At 38.6% G+C, this 13,620-nt stretch overlaps 1 long non-coding RNA gene across 1 annotated transcript in view; it reads right to left on the bottom strand.

Annotated features, from left to right (window-relative positions):
- The window catches only part of LOC121315879, a 60,749-nt gene extending 48,874 nt beyond the window's left edge, over positions 1-11,875 (bottom strand). The window contains exon 1 of the long non-coding RNA XR_005950338.1: positions 11,493-11,875. This is a non-coding gene — a long non-coding RNA (uncharacterized LOC121315879). The remainder of the gene's footprint in view (positions 1-11,492) is intronic.
- Positions 11,876-13,620: the final 1,745 nt, after the last annotated feature.

Here is a 13,620-nt window from a genome sequence, read left to right as displayed (position 1 = left end):
TCTAAAAAGATTTAACATTTAGTTAAATATTTAACTAAATCTGAAACCTCTCACCAAGATTTAACATTTAGCTGAATGTTTAACTGGCTAGCTAAATCTGGAGTTTGTATGTAAAGGTGCTCCATCTGCATTGTGCTTTACGTCAGCATTCTTAGGAGGGACGGGCGAAACACTGTATATCCACGGTCTTCGGTCAGGTTCACATTCAGACAGACATCATAGACCATTCCAATAATTTGCATGAAATTATCGAGCGTGCAATTGCTGCTGGTGTAAAGACCACCATACACGGGCCGATTTTTGTCGCCAGTGATATGTTGGTCCAGTACGTTTGTAGGGTTTCTGTTTAAACTTTTATTGTGTTTCTCTTATTTGTGATTAAAGTGTACCAATGCACTTTAAACTGAAGTTCTGTGTCTGGGTGTGCTATTTCTGCCACTGACAAGCCTTGACCGCCTGCCACTATGCTACAATTACATTTGTATGCTTTGTGAATTTTATGGATGTGTTAAAGGAACTGAAAACATCATATTAAGTCTTTTATACTTTTACATACATTTCTAAATTGTAGAAGGTTAGTCCCTTCTCTTTATCAAAACCAACTGGATAGTAATCTTTAGGCAAAACAATGCCATTTCATGGGCATTTACTTGAAAGAGTCAAGGGTCACATGGGAAAGTAAAAGTTCGGAAAAGCCAAAAATAATTAACTGAGCCAAACTTGACTTGCTTCTTCAGCTGAATATAATTGAAAGCAACATTGTCAGTTACAAAATGGTAAAAACATTTAGTAATTGCTTTTGGTTTGTAACTAGTGCATTTTTCTAATTTAATGCTTTTGGCTCACTAGAATGATATGCTAAAATGAGGAAGAATAGGTAGTGAATGTAGCACATATTCAAAAGTAATTGTAAAGAGGTAAATTGTGCATCATCCAGTTTTATGTAACTTCTCTTTCTAGACCAAGGAAATACTCACTTATTCACAGTATTTTCCCCCTTGCACTACTGGTAAAACAATATTAATGTGTTTTTCTGTTTTGAGGAATAGAGGATGCAACTTTATTTATATTCTGTTCTATTTAAATTCAATTTTTTCTTGATTTATTTTGTATGTGGACTTTGAAAAATATTAGAAAATGTTACCTAGGCACATTACCTTACATGCTTATTCAGAAATGGAATACATGTTTTATTATTACAGCAATACATATAGGTTTGTTATTTATATTACAAGCAGTATATTTAACATAGTGTATTCTGGAGCTAAACGGCTTCTAAGTTGAAAATGAGGCAAATCTCTATTTGGCCACAACAACAAATTTGGCACCAGCAAGATAACTGTCGACACAAGTCATAAAAATCAACTTTGTTGGAACTGCTGATGCAGCAACTGGTAATATTTTTTTTGATATTTCACTTGTATGAGCAAGCCAGCTTGTCAAGATGCTCCATAAAATGGTTCAAGCAACTGAAGTCCTTTTGAGGGTCAGGATTTCCAAGAAACAGGACATCTCAAAGTGCTGAAACTCAACTTATCATTTTAATGTGATGTCTATTGGCCCTCAATAGGTAGTTGAAAGTGTGTCTTTTCGCTATGGATGGATTGGTGCTATGGGGACCATATTTAAATCATAAAGGTTCTTACTGGAAGACATTAATCAAACAGATCATGGGAAGACCTATATCTTGAATTCCTCCAGCTTAGTCATTTTAGATCAGTACATCAGAACTGGGACTTGGAGGCCAGGAAAGACAGAGTGTACCCCAATCGTGGACTCAATGAGGATTTATGTCTGATCTATATTCATCTTGGTTGCTTAGGTTACTTTTATAATCTGGAAAGCCTGATAAAAATGAATCATATGAATAGTCTCCACAGACAAGTGAATTGCAGGCATTTTACATTGTTTCTTTACTCTCTCCACCTAAAAGGAAAAATAGCTACAGACACACTGAGAGTAAAGATAGGAATGCTTTGAAGGTTTTTGTTTAATGCTTTATACATTAGTCTGCTGGCTGCAATGCCATCAGAGCATCTGTTTCTGGCTAGAGAGCTGGTCATGGAAAAAGCCCTGGCAGCTGCTGAGACTTCCTCACACAACCGCACAACTGCTAGGATAGCGAGCCCTTTGCCGCCAGTGTTTTTTAACTGTACTTTTTGGCAACGACCTGTCTGCTTCAGTGCTATTAAGGCTCTTGATTGATTTTCATGGTTATTGTGGGATGATTTGTAAACAGCAGACCAACCGAAAATCATCATCTCACTGTAGGTCTCTCCCTAACACTTTGATTAGTTTTTTCCTATCATTTCACAAGGCATGGTCTCAGTTAGGCAAGCATCTAAGTCAGTTAGATCAATGCTCAGGGTCTTTTACGTGCTGGCTACGTAGGATTATTGAAGGCATTGTGCCTTTTTTGAAAGCCCAAGAAAGATACAGTTGGTTTCTTAGTACAGAACAAAGACTTGATATACTGTAATCTACCATTAAGATATGAAGTTTCAGCTAAAGGAAAATAGCCTCAACAGCAAAATAATCCATCCTTATTTTTCTTTTTGTCTGTATTTTTCCATGGTCAGTGCTGGTCGGCAGATTTATTTTGTTTTCCCTCTGAATACTTGTTGAGATTTGCACTTAGAAACTTAATACATGTCCAGAACCCATACTGTGATTTATTTTTTTAATTACATTTTTATGGCATACAAGCTTTAACAGTCAACTTTTTAAATATTTGGGGTTTATTCTTCTACTTGAGCAAAACTCATCTGGTTATAATGAAACAAACTGGAGATGGATTTGGCTGAGTTTTTATACAAAAATAATTGTTTGACACGTAGCTCTTATAAAGGCTTTGCTCTTTACTTGAACACATGTCACATATGGGATAAATAACAAAACAATGTGTCTGTCACTTCATTCGGTGACAGGCTGTTGTTTTGCTGTCAACAGACTCTTTTAAAGCTGTGGTGTTTTTTACTATTTATGCATCTATGAATTATTAGTGCCATTTTTTTGTTTCTGTGTAAAACTGTGTAAAAGTTTCTGTGTTGAAATAACGTATGATTCATTAAAATTAACGTTTCCTAATAGTCATGTAACAGGCGTGTTTGTTATGTGTGTGGGTATCCACTGATATAGATAGAGGTTGAATCCAGGTTTCATTGCTATATTCACAAGTTGTTGTACTGGTAGGTGGAAGCCACCAGTGTACCAGCAATGGTAGTCCTAGTGCGGGAGGGCATACACAAACACACTGTAATTGAAAATAATAAATACAAAAATTCAAATAAAACATAATGGGAAAACAAAAGCTGGCCAAACACCAGCCGAGCGCTGCTCCCACTATAAGGGAGGTCCCGCTCCAGGAACCTTCTCCCTAACGCACCCTCAAATATACTTCTGTGGGATTAAAATGCCCTAAATGAATACCTCTTGTAAACATTAGAACCTGTGAGGGATCTTCACAGATTTCAGTTCTTCCTCTTTGGCTTGTGGAGAACAAAGAGCAGACATTGGCTTCTCAGCTTTATGGCTTTATTTATAAGCACCCAACAAAACACAATACCCCACTACTTATAGGTGCAGGGCTTCAGCCCTGCCACATACCCTCCTCCTCAGAGGATCTGAATTTTTCACCCACTCTCTACCCAATAAACACACAGGTGGGCGAGACAGAAAGCACGGACAGGGCTGCTCTTAACCATTCGCAAACCCTGTTGTCTGATGCCAGCTGGCCCCAACACTAGCTCCATTTTGTTTACTGTGCTTGTGTAAAGGGGTGACATTCAACCCCCATGGTTACCCCTGGACTTCTGTAAGTGGCACTGGCAGCAGCGTGGGGTGCTGGCAGCAACACGGGGCACTCCGGCAGTGGCGCTGGAAGTTCCGGAAACAGATCCTGGACCATCTGGATGCGTTGATGGTAGGGGCGCTGGTGGAAGCATGAACGGCTTCCATCGCAGGTGTAAGCAGCTGCTGTGTGCGGCATGGTCGTTGCACTTCTCTTACAGATGCCGGCTTCTCCCACTTCGGCTGCTCCCGTTATAAAGGAGGCCCCAATCCCTAACAAATCCTCAAATATACATCTGTGGGATTAAAATCTACACTAGTGTATACACAAGAACCCCGGTACACACACAGTCGTTCCTTTGGTGCCATCACTGTATGTCAGGGGAGACGGTTTTTCCCATGTTGTTTAACTGGGACGTCACTTTGTTTAATTGGGATACGGTATTTTCAAATGATGAACGGAGATCATTTTTCAGAGTAAGACAGGTACATGTAGCACAGTGCAGTGAGTACAGGATTATGCTGTGACTTGTGTAAATTGCGTAAACCACATTGAACTCTTGAAGGAGATAGAGTCTCTGTGGTTTCTCAGGCTGCTGTTGCAAAGAAAGTTGGCATGTCAACATCGCAGGTGCCTCACCTTGTGATAAGATGTGATTTCATTCTTTTTCATTACATGTGGAAATAAAAAATAACTTTTGGTTAGGAATAAAAAAAACAATTGACCTGTATCTTTTTATGATGTATTTAACATGTAATCATAATGTGATGTGATGTTATTATTTTTCTTTTCATTTAGAAGCAAAAAAAAGTGTGACTAATGTCGTCTCAAGTGCCTCTCATTTAATTGGGACAGACATTTATTCAGGGTATTTTTACTCCTACCGAGGCGTCCGATAAAGCAGCGCCGACTCTACTACATTATTTGTATCAGTGTACTTGTTGATATAATTGCATCTTATTCAAATATAATTTGCATTTACATATGGAGAGTAGCCTGATGACCCTAGTTTGCTTTGCTCCTTGCAATTCCAGCAATAAATTATGAGTCATGGAAACAGTCAGCAAAACCTTGGTTTGTGAAATTGTTCTATAAATAGAACAAATAAATGCTGTTTTGACCGACATCAGCATCTAGACTTACCAACAAGTGTTCCTGAATACACATGCCAGTTGAGGTTTTTTTTACTTGCTATAGAGTCTAGACTTACACCAGGCCACTCTGACTTTTCCACTTCAAATTATGCAGCCCATGGTGTAGGCTATATCACCAACCCTAATGTCATGTGCCCAGTGCGCCACCAAAGAATAGATACTGTGGCATAAGCATAGTTTTTTTTTTTAGTCTGCACAAAATAAGGATTTTAGAAATGGGTAACACAGCATCTCCCTTCAATGGCTTATTACCCATAATCCATCTGCAGTCTGAGGTAATGTCACTGTATGTAGTAAAAATAACTTTTACAATATTTAAACCTGGAAATCTAACAGCTTTAGATCCACTGTTGACAAGACAGTGGTTTTGAATTGCTCAGTGTCCCAAGAGACCAAATATGTGCACCTTTATACAGTGTTTCAGGTGTTTACATGCCCTAGTCTGACACCAGGCCATTTTCATTTTTTCACTATCTTCAATGGTTTGTTACTCATAATCCTTCTGCAGTCGGCGGTAACAAGTTTGAATTACTCTGAGGGATAAATGTAGTAAAGTGTTGCGGCGGTCACAAAAGTCTCAAACAATTCAAAGTTTAGGGTGAAATGTACTAAACAAGAGGAAATCTGTTTGTGACTTTTTAGGGAATGCTTTGCTGCACAGTTTTTCTTTGTGGTTCAGCCTTAGGTGAATATGTAATTATGGGCGTTCCTGCATAAATTTGCAAAAATGGGGTGGAGATAGTTCAAATGAGGGTTCACAAATATTATAATGAGATGCACTAAAGCTGCCGTCAATCATGACACTTACAATTGCATCGATTTGTCAAGAACATTTAAAAACATGTTTTAAACGCAATTAGTACACCTTTTTGAAAGGCAGTATGAAAAATACTATCCCCTAACCATGGCCGCTGTGATTGAAGCAAGGTGACATTGTCTTCAGCAAGAATGAGTGATTTGTAGTATGAGAAGAGAGGGTATTTCGTACTCATTACCCTTTTCAATTTAAATGAAGACCAAATTAAGCACAGGTACAGGTTCAGCAGCCACATAATTCTTGAGCTGCTGTCTAATTTAAAAGATGACCTGGAGCCTGTCACCCAGAGAAACCACCCTATTCCTGCAGTGGTCAAACTATTGTCCACCCTGCATTATCTTGCCTGTAAGTCCATCAGGGGACTGTGGCAGCTGTTCCTGGCATTTCCCAGTCCGCTTTTTCTCGTGCATTGCCAGTTGTGCTCAATGCATTTGAAGCAAATACCCAAATACCTATTTTTCTATAAATGCAGGGTGTACCTACAAGCCTTGAAAACACATTTCTATGACATTTCTGGTTTCCCCAACGTGTTGGGAGCAATTGACTGCACAAATGTGCCGCTAACCCCTCCAGCTCATTATGAGCATCTGTACAGGAATAGGAAACACACCTATTCTATTAATGTGCAGGTGGTTTGTAATTGTGCACAATTTAGCACTGCACCCCTGACTAACAAATACAAACTCACAGTATGCATTTGGCTTATAGTATACTTATGATAGTACAAATTAGTATATAGGCAGTGTTGTCCAGTGGATAAAGTCCAGAACATGTAACCAGCAGGTCATTGGTTCAAATCCCACCTCCTGCCACTGACTGACCCTGAGTATGTCACTTAACCTCCTTGTGCTCTGTCCAGTGGATGGGATGTTAAATCATTGTTCTATTGTAAGTGACTCTGCATGTAATATACAGTTCACAGCCTACCTCTATGAAGTGCTTTGTGATGGTGGTCCACTATGAAATGTGCTATACAAAGATTATTATTAATAATAATAATGCAAAATGTGTTGCTGGTCCCTTGAAATTTGTATTATTAAAACTAATTTGTCAATGCAAAACCTTGATTTATTTTGTGTTATTTGTCTAGCCTACTAAGTGGGCCAAGTTAAAAATAATATATTATTGGAATTAACTAAATTATTTCTTGTTTAAAAACAAATTATTATTTGCAAATTAAGGGCACAGAAATGGGATTGTTCTTTGCCCCAAATTATGCTAACTTGTACATAGGCCACTGGGAAAGTTTATTCATTAATGACAAAGCCTCTAATCCTTGCTTAGACTGACACCAGGCCATTTTTACTTTTCCACTTCATATTAGACAGCCCCGACCAACTCAATTTCATGAGCCCAGTATGCCACCAAAGAATGAGATACCCTGGCAGATGTATACATTTTTTTTAATCTGCACAAAATATTGATTTTAGGAAAAGGTAACATAACATCTCCTATCAGTGGTTTGTTACCCATAACCCTTCTGGAGTCCCAGGTAATACTGTCGCAGTAGTCTCATCGTGGATGGTGGAGAGGAAGTATACATCTTTTTTGTCTGTGTATTTAAGTTCTTGCCACACCTCTGTTTGTTGGCTAACAAGGCTGGTATGTTTCCATGCTGTGCCAGATATTGCTGAGTATACAAAATGGTTTGGGTTACCAAATGTTCAAAAACTTAACCAGTGATAAACAACTAGGAAAAGTTAATTGGGGTAAAGTTGGGGACGATAAACAAATTACATGAGAGCTACATAAAATTAGAAAGCAAGAAAAAAGATGCAATTACCAACAAAAAAAAAAGATAACCGAAACAATATATTTTATGAATTATGGTCAAATATTTATATTTATTATACAAATATTTAGTATTTATGGTCAATTTGTGAAAAATGAGCCAAACCTAGCCTGCTACCTAAACTTTCTCTTCAACACCAAATCAGACAGACACAACAAAGTCTGAGAGGTTTCAAGTACAACAGCTGAAATAATAATAATAAAAATTAAAAAAAAAAAACATGTGGTTCCTAATGTTTATTTTAGCCTCTGATCGCTGACTCAATCACTGGAGAAAAATAACATTAAGACACACAGGTCAAACTTCTTGATGATCAATCCAGAGTGAAATAATGGCTATCCAGCTTTTCATTTTTTTTTAAACATGTTTTTAATTAAGACGTACCTGGTACGTTGGCAGCACTGAGCAAGCATTTTTTTTTTTTTTTTTGACATGCCATGTCCTGCTATAGTGCCCAATTATTTTACTCCTGATTTTCTCCCCAATTTACAACTTCCAGTTATGTTGCCTCATCAAAGCAATTCCCCACACAGCTAAGGAGAACCAAAGGTTAAGTGGGCGTCCTTACGACCAAGTTAGCTTTTTTCTTACGCCTAGGAACTCTGGAGGTCAAAGGCCAGCCTTGCAGGTGTCTGCTTAAGCTTTCCAGGTGCCTGGCAGGTGGGGTCAGCTGTAGCACAATGAGAATGGTGGCTTTGCCTCTCCATCCCTCTAGAGCCAGTGCGACGTTCCCTCCGGAATCCCCAGCAAAGACTGCCAATTTTGCTCAGCCAGAACGTGAACTTGCACTTCCCAGACTGTACGTCTCACCATGCATACCACATGGCTGTGCTTCTACCAGGTGAGCCACTCAGAGACCCCCTAAATGTTTCCTTTCTATGACACCAAATGGGTTTTCTAATTGGCCATTTTTGGTAAGCGTTGGTGATCTTTGCTGTCTGGTAAAATAATTTATCTGACTATCACGTATAGGTCTAACAGTAAAAAGGTAAACACAAGGTGTTCACCACCGTATTTAAATTGTCTTACTGTTAATTAATTATTTTAAATATATTTGAGTTTAATTATAATACAAAACTCCTTTTCAAAAAGGCAGAAGGACTGGAAAAACAGAAAAAGTAGGTTTTAAAATGTTGATTACTAGAAAATACTGTCTTGTTTGAAATCCCTTTTCAGGTGACAGCCAGATCGACTTCAAAGACGCTTTTTAACACCTTCAGCAGAACAGATACCATTTCGACACTACGTCGGTTTAACTCAATCTCAAGCTGTGCAAAAGCCTCAACCATTGCTTATCACCGATAACTTGTCAAATGTTCCCACTTTTAGAACTTCAAAGGAATGAACACAGGACAGATACATTGCAGGAAGGACGTCTGGTTTTTCATAATTAAAGAAATGTAAGTAAAGTGCGTCCTCTGCTGGTAAGGGAATTAAATAATTTTTTTTTTTTTTTTTTTTTTTTTTTTTTTTTTTTTTTTTTCCTCTGCTGGTAAGGGAATTAAATAATATATTTTTCAAACTAAACACTTTTTGAAATGATGCCAATACTATACTAAAAAAAAAAAAAAATACTTTTTCATACTTCGTGATTTAAAATCACTACAAAACTAAATGTGGAAAGTGTTGATATTATATTTACTAACAGCTCAGAATCTTATTTTTAAATTAAAATATTAAGATGAAAGACAATTATTTAAAAGATAAACTTAAAAGTAAATTAAGAATATTCTTAACACTTGTATTTAAAAGTCTTCCCGAATTCAACATATATAGACATATTATTCATATTCCATGGCAAAATTAGGATTGTATTTGTTTTTGTTTTCTAAAAAGAAAAATAATTATTTAAACAGTATGTTTTAAATTGCCCGATTATGTTTTTGCTATCAACTTGTGTCAATTTTTTCAGGATTTGGTTCACTCACCCTGGTTGTACATGCAGTCATGCTCTTCAAGAAGGTAGATGAAGAAGAACAAAGTACTGGCTTTTCAGCCTTCATTTAAAGGCATGTGGCCAGGGTCAATTGATAATCAATTAGTCAATCAGCACCTGGCCACATGCTGCACATGAATTTGAACTAGGCAGGGAGGGAATTCTAATCTCCCAGCCCTGACATATCTACTACAAACTCTATTTTCAAATGATACATATTTTATTTACAAACTCAACAAAACATTATTTACCTGTGCAGGGTCTCAGCTCTGCCACATCCCCACAGGTTATTTTTTGTTGTTTCCTCTTGTGGTGGAGTGTCCCGCCCCTAAGTATATTTGTGCACTGTTATTTACTGAAAAGTATCCAGATGGACAAGACAGTTTGCTAAGAAGAAAGATTTGTTTCACAGAGGATTTGCACATGCTGAAACTAATTTGTATAATAGACAGCTAGCCTATTTGTGCGCCAGCACGAAGCGCCAGCCAAAGAGCCGGGAGTCTATCTGTGGGAGTTTAGCTGTGGGAATCCAGCAAGGAGATGCCTGTTCTCTCCCTTCTCCTCAGCCAAGAACCTCGGAGTAACCCTGGACCCGTGACTCTCCTACACCCAGCACATTTCCACTCCAGTACGCATCTGCTGATTCTTCCTGAGCAACATACAAAGAATCCGACCCTTCCTCATCAACTATTTCATACAACTCCTCGTCCCATTACCTCCAGACCCTCATCTCTCCCTACACCCCAATCCGACCTCTCCGCTCCGCCTGCACTAGAAGACTGGCTGTACCTCCTCTACGCTACGTACTGTTTTGTATTTGCTCTTTTACGTAATTTTTGATATGTATTTTTTGTATATAACTGTAATAATTGTGATTTATTTTATTATTATTGTTTTGTGGCGCTGACGAAAAACCGGCACCATTATTTGTTATTGTTTTAATGTTTTAGAATACCTCGTGAAGATGCTTGACTGATCAACTACTCAGTATATAATTAGCTGACAGTCTTATTAAACCTGTGCAAAATGTGACCAAGGGATAGTAAGATAACTGTTAGCCAGTTAATCCCTTGGTCATTAATATAACAGATCTGCAGCTTAGGCTTCATGGTGTTGAGTGTGTTCAAGAGACGGAACGAATCGGGTGGTGAAGGAAAGTAAAGCCTAAAGTAAATATAAAACAATTGCTAAGCGTGCTGGGTCTACACCAGCACAATACTTGTTTTGTTCTGTTTGTTTGTTTTGGCCAACTTTTGTGTGGTTGTGTTTTGTGTAAATCTTTTGTTTGTTTATTTAATAAAAGCACTGAGCGTCGTAGCATCTCAGTTTTGCCCCACCATTCCTTCTTTTGGTTTTATTTCCCTGGTCTGATGCCTGAAGCCATCTGATCTCTCCATTGTTGCCTTGAAATATTTTGCATCATTATTCTATGTAAATGTAAAACTGGATTAGATTTATTCTAGGTCTGGACCACCAGAGGTTGTTTTCCAACAGTTTTTATTTCTCTCTATTGTTAATTTTTTTGTAAAGTACAGTCATGGATCTAAGAATGTCACTCAATTTACAGTGGTTTCCACTTGTCCAGAATCTAGATCCAGGGCTTGAAATAAAACAGATCAACAAATCAACCAGCAATTCTTGGTATAGTGCATTTAGCTTCAGACTGACTGTCTTTTTAAAGACAAAATATTGTAGTGCCAATACATCTGCCACATTGTGAAGAGTTCAAACTCGTGCTACTGAGTAACAGTTAAGGTTTTAAACACGTTGGAGGTGGCCATCAATTTGTGTTCCTCTTGCCAGTTCGACTACCTTGTACCCTAAAAGGTACACTCAAATGCATACATTATGCTATGTATAAAGCTGCCCACATCTACAGTGAATTATTTTACCAAATAACTTAATTTGAAATCATACAGTACTGCCCCAAATCAGGACCCCCTCCCAGCTGACCAGACAGGAAACACAAAATAAATATTTATTATAAATCCAAACTAATGTACCTGTCAGCTGTCAATCTAGGTGTCTTTGAATGATTCAGTTTCCAGCTTCAGTAGTGTCTGGGACCACTAGAGTGGCTTCTGCAGTCTCAGTGTAGCTGAAGTTGGCAAGCTACTAGGAGAGCTGAGGGTAGAAGATACAATGAGGGAGAAACTGACAAACCTAATTACATCACTAGACCGTGCTTAATCAGAGCAGGAATAGTTTCCCAATGTGTAAGACATGATTCTCAGCACATCCAACACTGGAAACATGCAAACTTATAGCAGTCGGGAGTGTTTAAGAACCCAGGCTATTTATTAATATCAAGCAATATAATTACTGACATCTGTACAGTAGCAGCACCAACAATTTGGTTTTGGAAGAACAGTATGTTTTTACTGAAAGGCAGTATCGTGAAGCTTTCCAAAAGCAACAAGCATTTACCTATTTTTTTTTTTTTTTTTTAATTCTGTAAAGTTTTAAATTTTACTGCTCATTAGTCTTCCCTAAGATTTTTTTAAGGTTACAAAAACAACTGGAAAAGTCTGGGCTGGAGTGATTTTAAATTGGAATTTTAAATGCCTTCAGATGCAAATATTTTCAGAAGTTTCCATCAAAAGTAGCAGGTTATTGCCAACACGTTTTAAATTCACTCTAGTAAAAACACAGAACCGTAAATATGAATGTGAGTCTGTAAATGGTCAGGATCCCAAGGGTCACTGACTGGGAGATTAGGAACGAGCCGTAAATCTACCTCCCGACCTGGAAGGGCACAATGTAAGGTTGGTTGGTACGCTTTCAGAGATGGGCTGGCTCAATGGTAGGATGAAACCGGAAGCTGGTCATCTTGGGGAAAGGGCGTAGCTGTATGACTGTGGAACAACTCCATTGTGATCAGCTGTATTGCGTGCACCGATTGGATAGAGTGTGGTGCTGCACTGATCACAGGGAGGAGTCTGGCAGTACAAAGGGGACGCAGCTACCGGAGTACGGACCCTTACCCTGAAACGTAAACAAGCCGGAGTGGTGCTTGTTTTTGTATTTTGCAGATGGGCATGAATCCGGGAACCACCCCCCTCCCCTTCCCCACATCTGCACTGCCACAGCACACCTACTTGGACTTTTCCTTGGAGCACCTGCACTTCCCCAGCATGTCACCCTGTGTCTGCACTTGTGGAATGGACTGTGTGACTATTGTTTTTTATTTAAGAATCTTTTTCGTTTGTTTGGGACAGCAACCCACCACCTGTCTTCCCCTAATACCACTGTTGGTAGCAGGGTTAACCATTACAAAATAAAGAGACGGTCACTTTTTGGAATACAACAACTGTTTGGACATTCACTTATTTCCTACACCACCCACCTCCTGACAGTCACAAAAAAGTGCAGCACCAAAGGGAGACGGGTTTAAAGCAGTTGTTCATTTTTATTATTTCAGCAAAGCAAAAAGAATAAAAAAAAACAAACACTTGTTCCCAAACAAAAAAACTGGGCCATTCAGCCAAACAATCAAAAGGGCAGACCGTCCTACTTTCCCTTTATTTACGATACTGTTCTGGTAGCAGAATTCACATTTCAGATGGACCATCAAGTTTACAATTGTATCCTTTACACCAGGGGTCTCCAAACCTGGTCCAGGAGAGCCCCTATCCAGCAGCTTTTATAGGTGTCTTTACATCATCAGTGGCTAAAGATCTGGAACCCATGTTAATCTTGACTAATTAAGTCAATAATTGGTTCAATTAAGTAACAGAGATTGGTTGAAATGAAAACCAGAAGCCACAGCAGCTCTCTAGGACCAGGATTGGAGACCCCTGCTTTACACCATACTATAACCATTTGGCCTTAACCACCTTCTTTCTGCCCTTCTATAAAGTCTGGGAGACCTCCTTATAAAGGTGTCCCACCTGTCCCTTATATGCCCACAGCGGGTCTAATAAGTCAATTGACACATAGCATGCAGACACAAGAAGAGAAGAGACTGAGCACCTGAATTATACACTGTTTTAAAGGATGGAAGGCTTCTGGGCACAGACTGTGTCCCAGTGGTTGAAATTACAACACCCTTGTGGGGAATTTAAACAATCTGAATTATTACCAAGCTCTGCTTTATAATGTGCAGTGCACCGATTAACTATGGAAGAATCC

Source organism: Polyodon spathula, chromosome 5 (assembly GCF_017654505.1).
Source record: "Polyodon spathula isolate WHYD16114869_AA chromosome 5, ASM1765450v1, whole genome shotgun sequence".
Classification (NCBI taxonomy): domain Eukaryota; kingdom Metazoa; phylum Chordata; class Actinopteri; order Acipenseriformes; family Polyodontidae; genus Polyodon; species Polyodon spathula.
The sequence above is the reverse complement of the archived record's forward strand: the minus strand, read 5'-3'. Positions and strand labels throughout refer to the sequence as shown.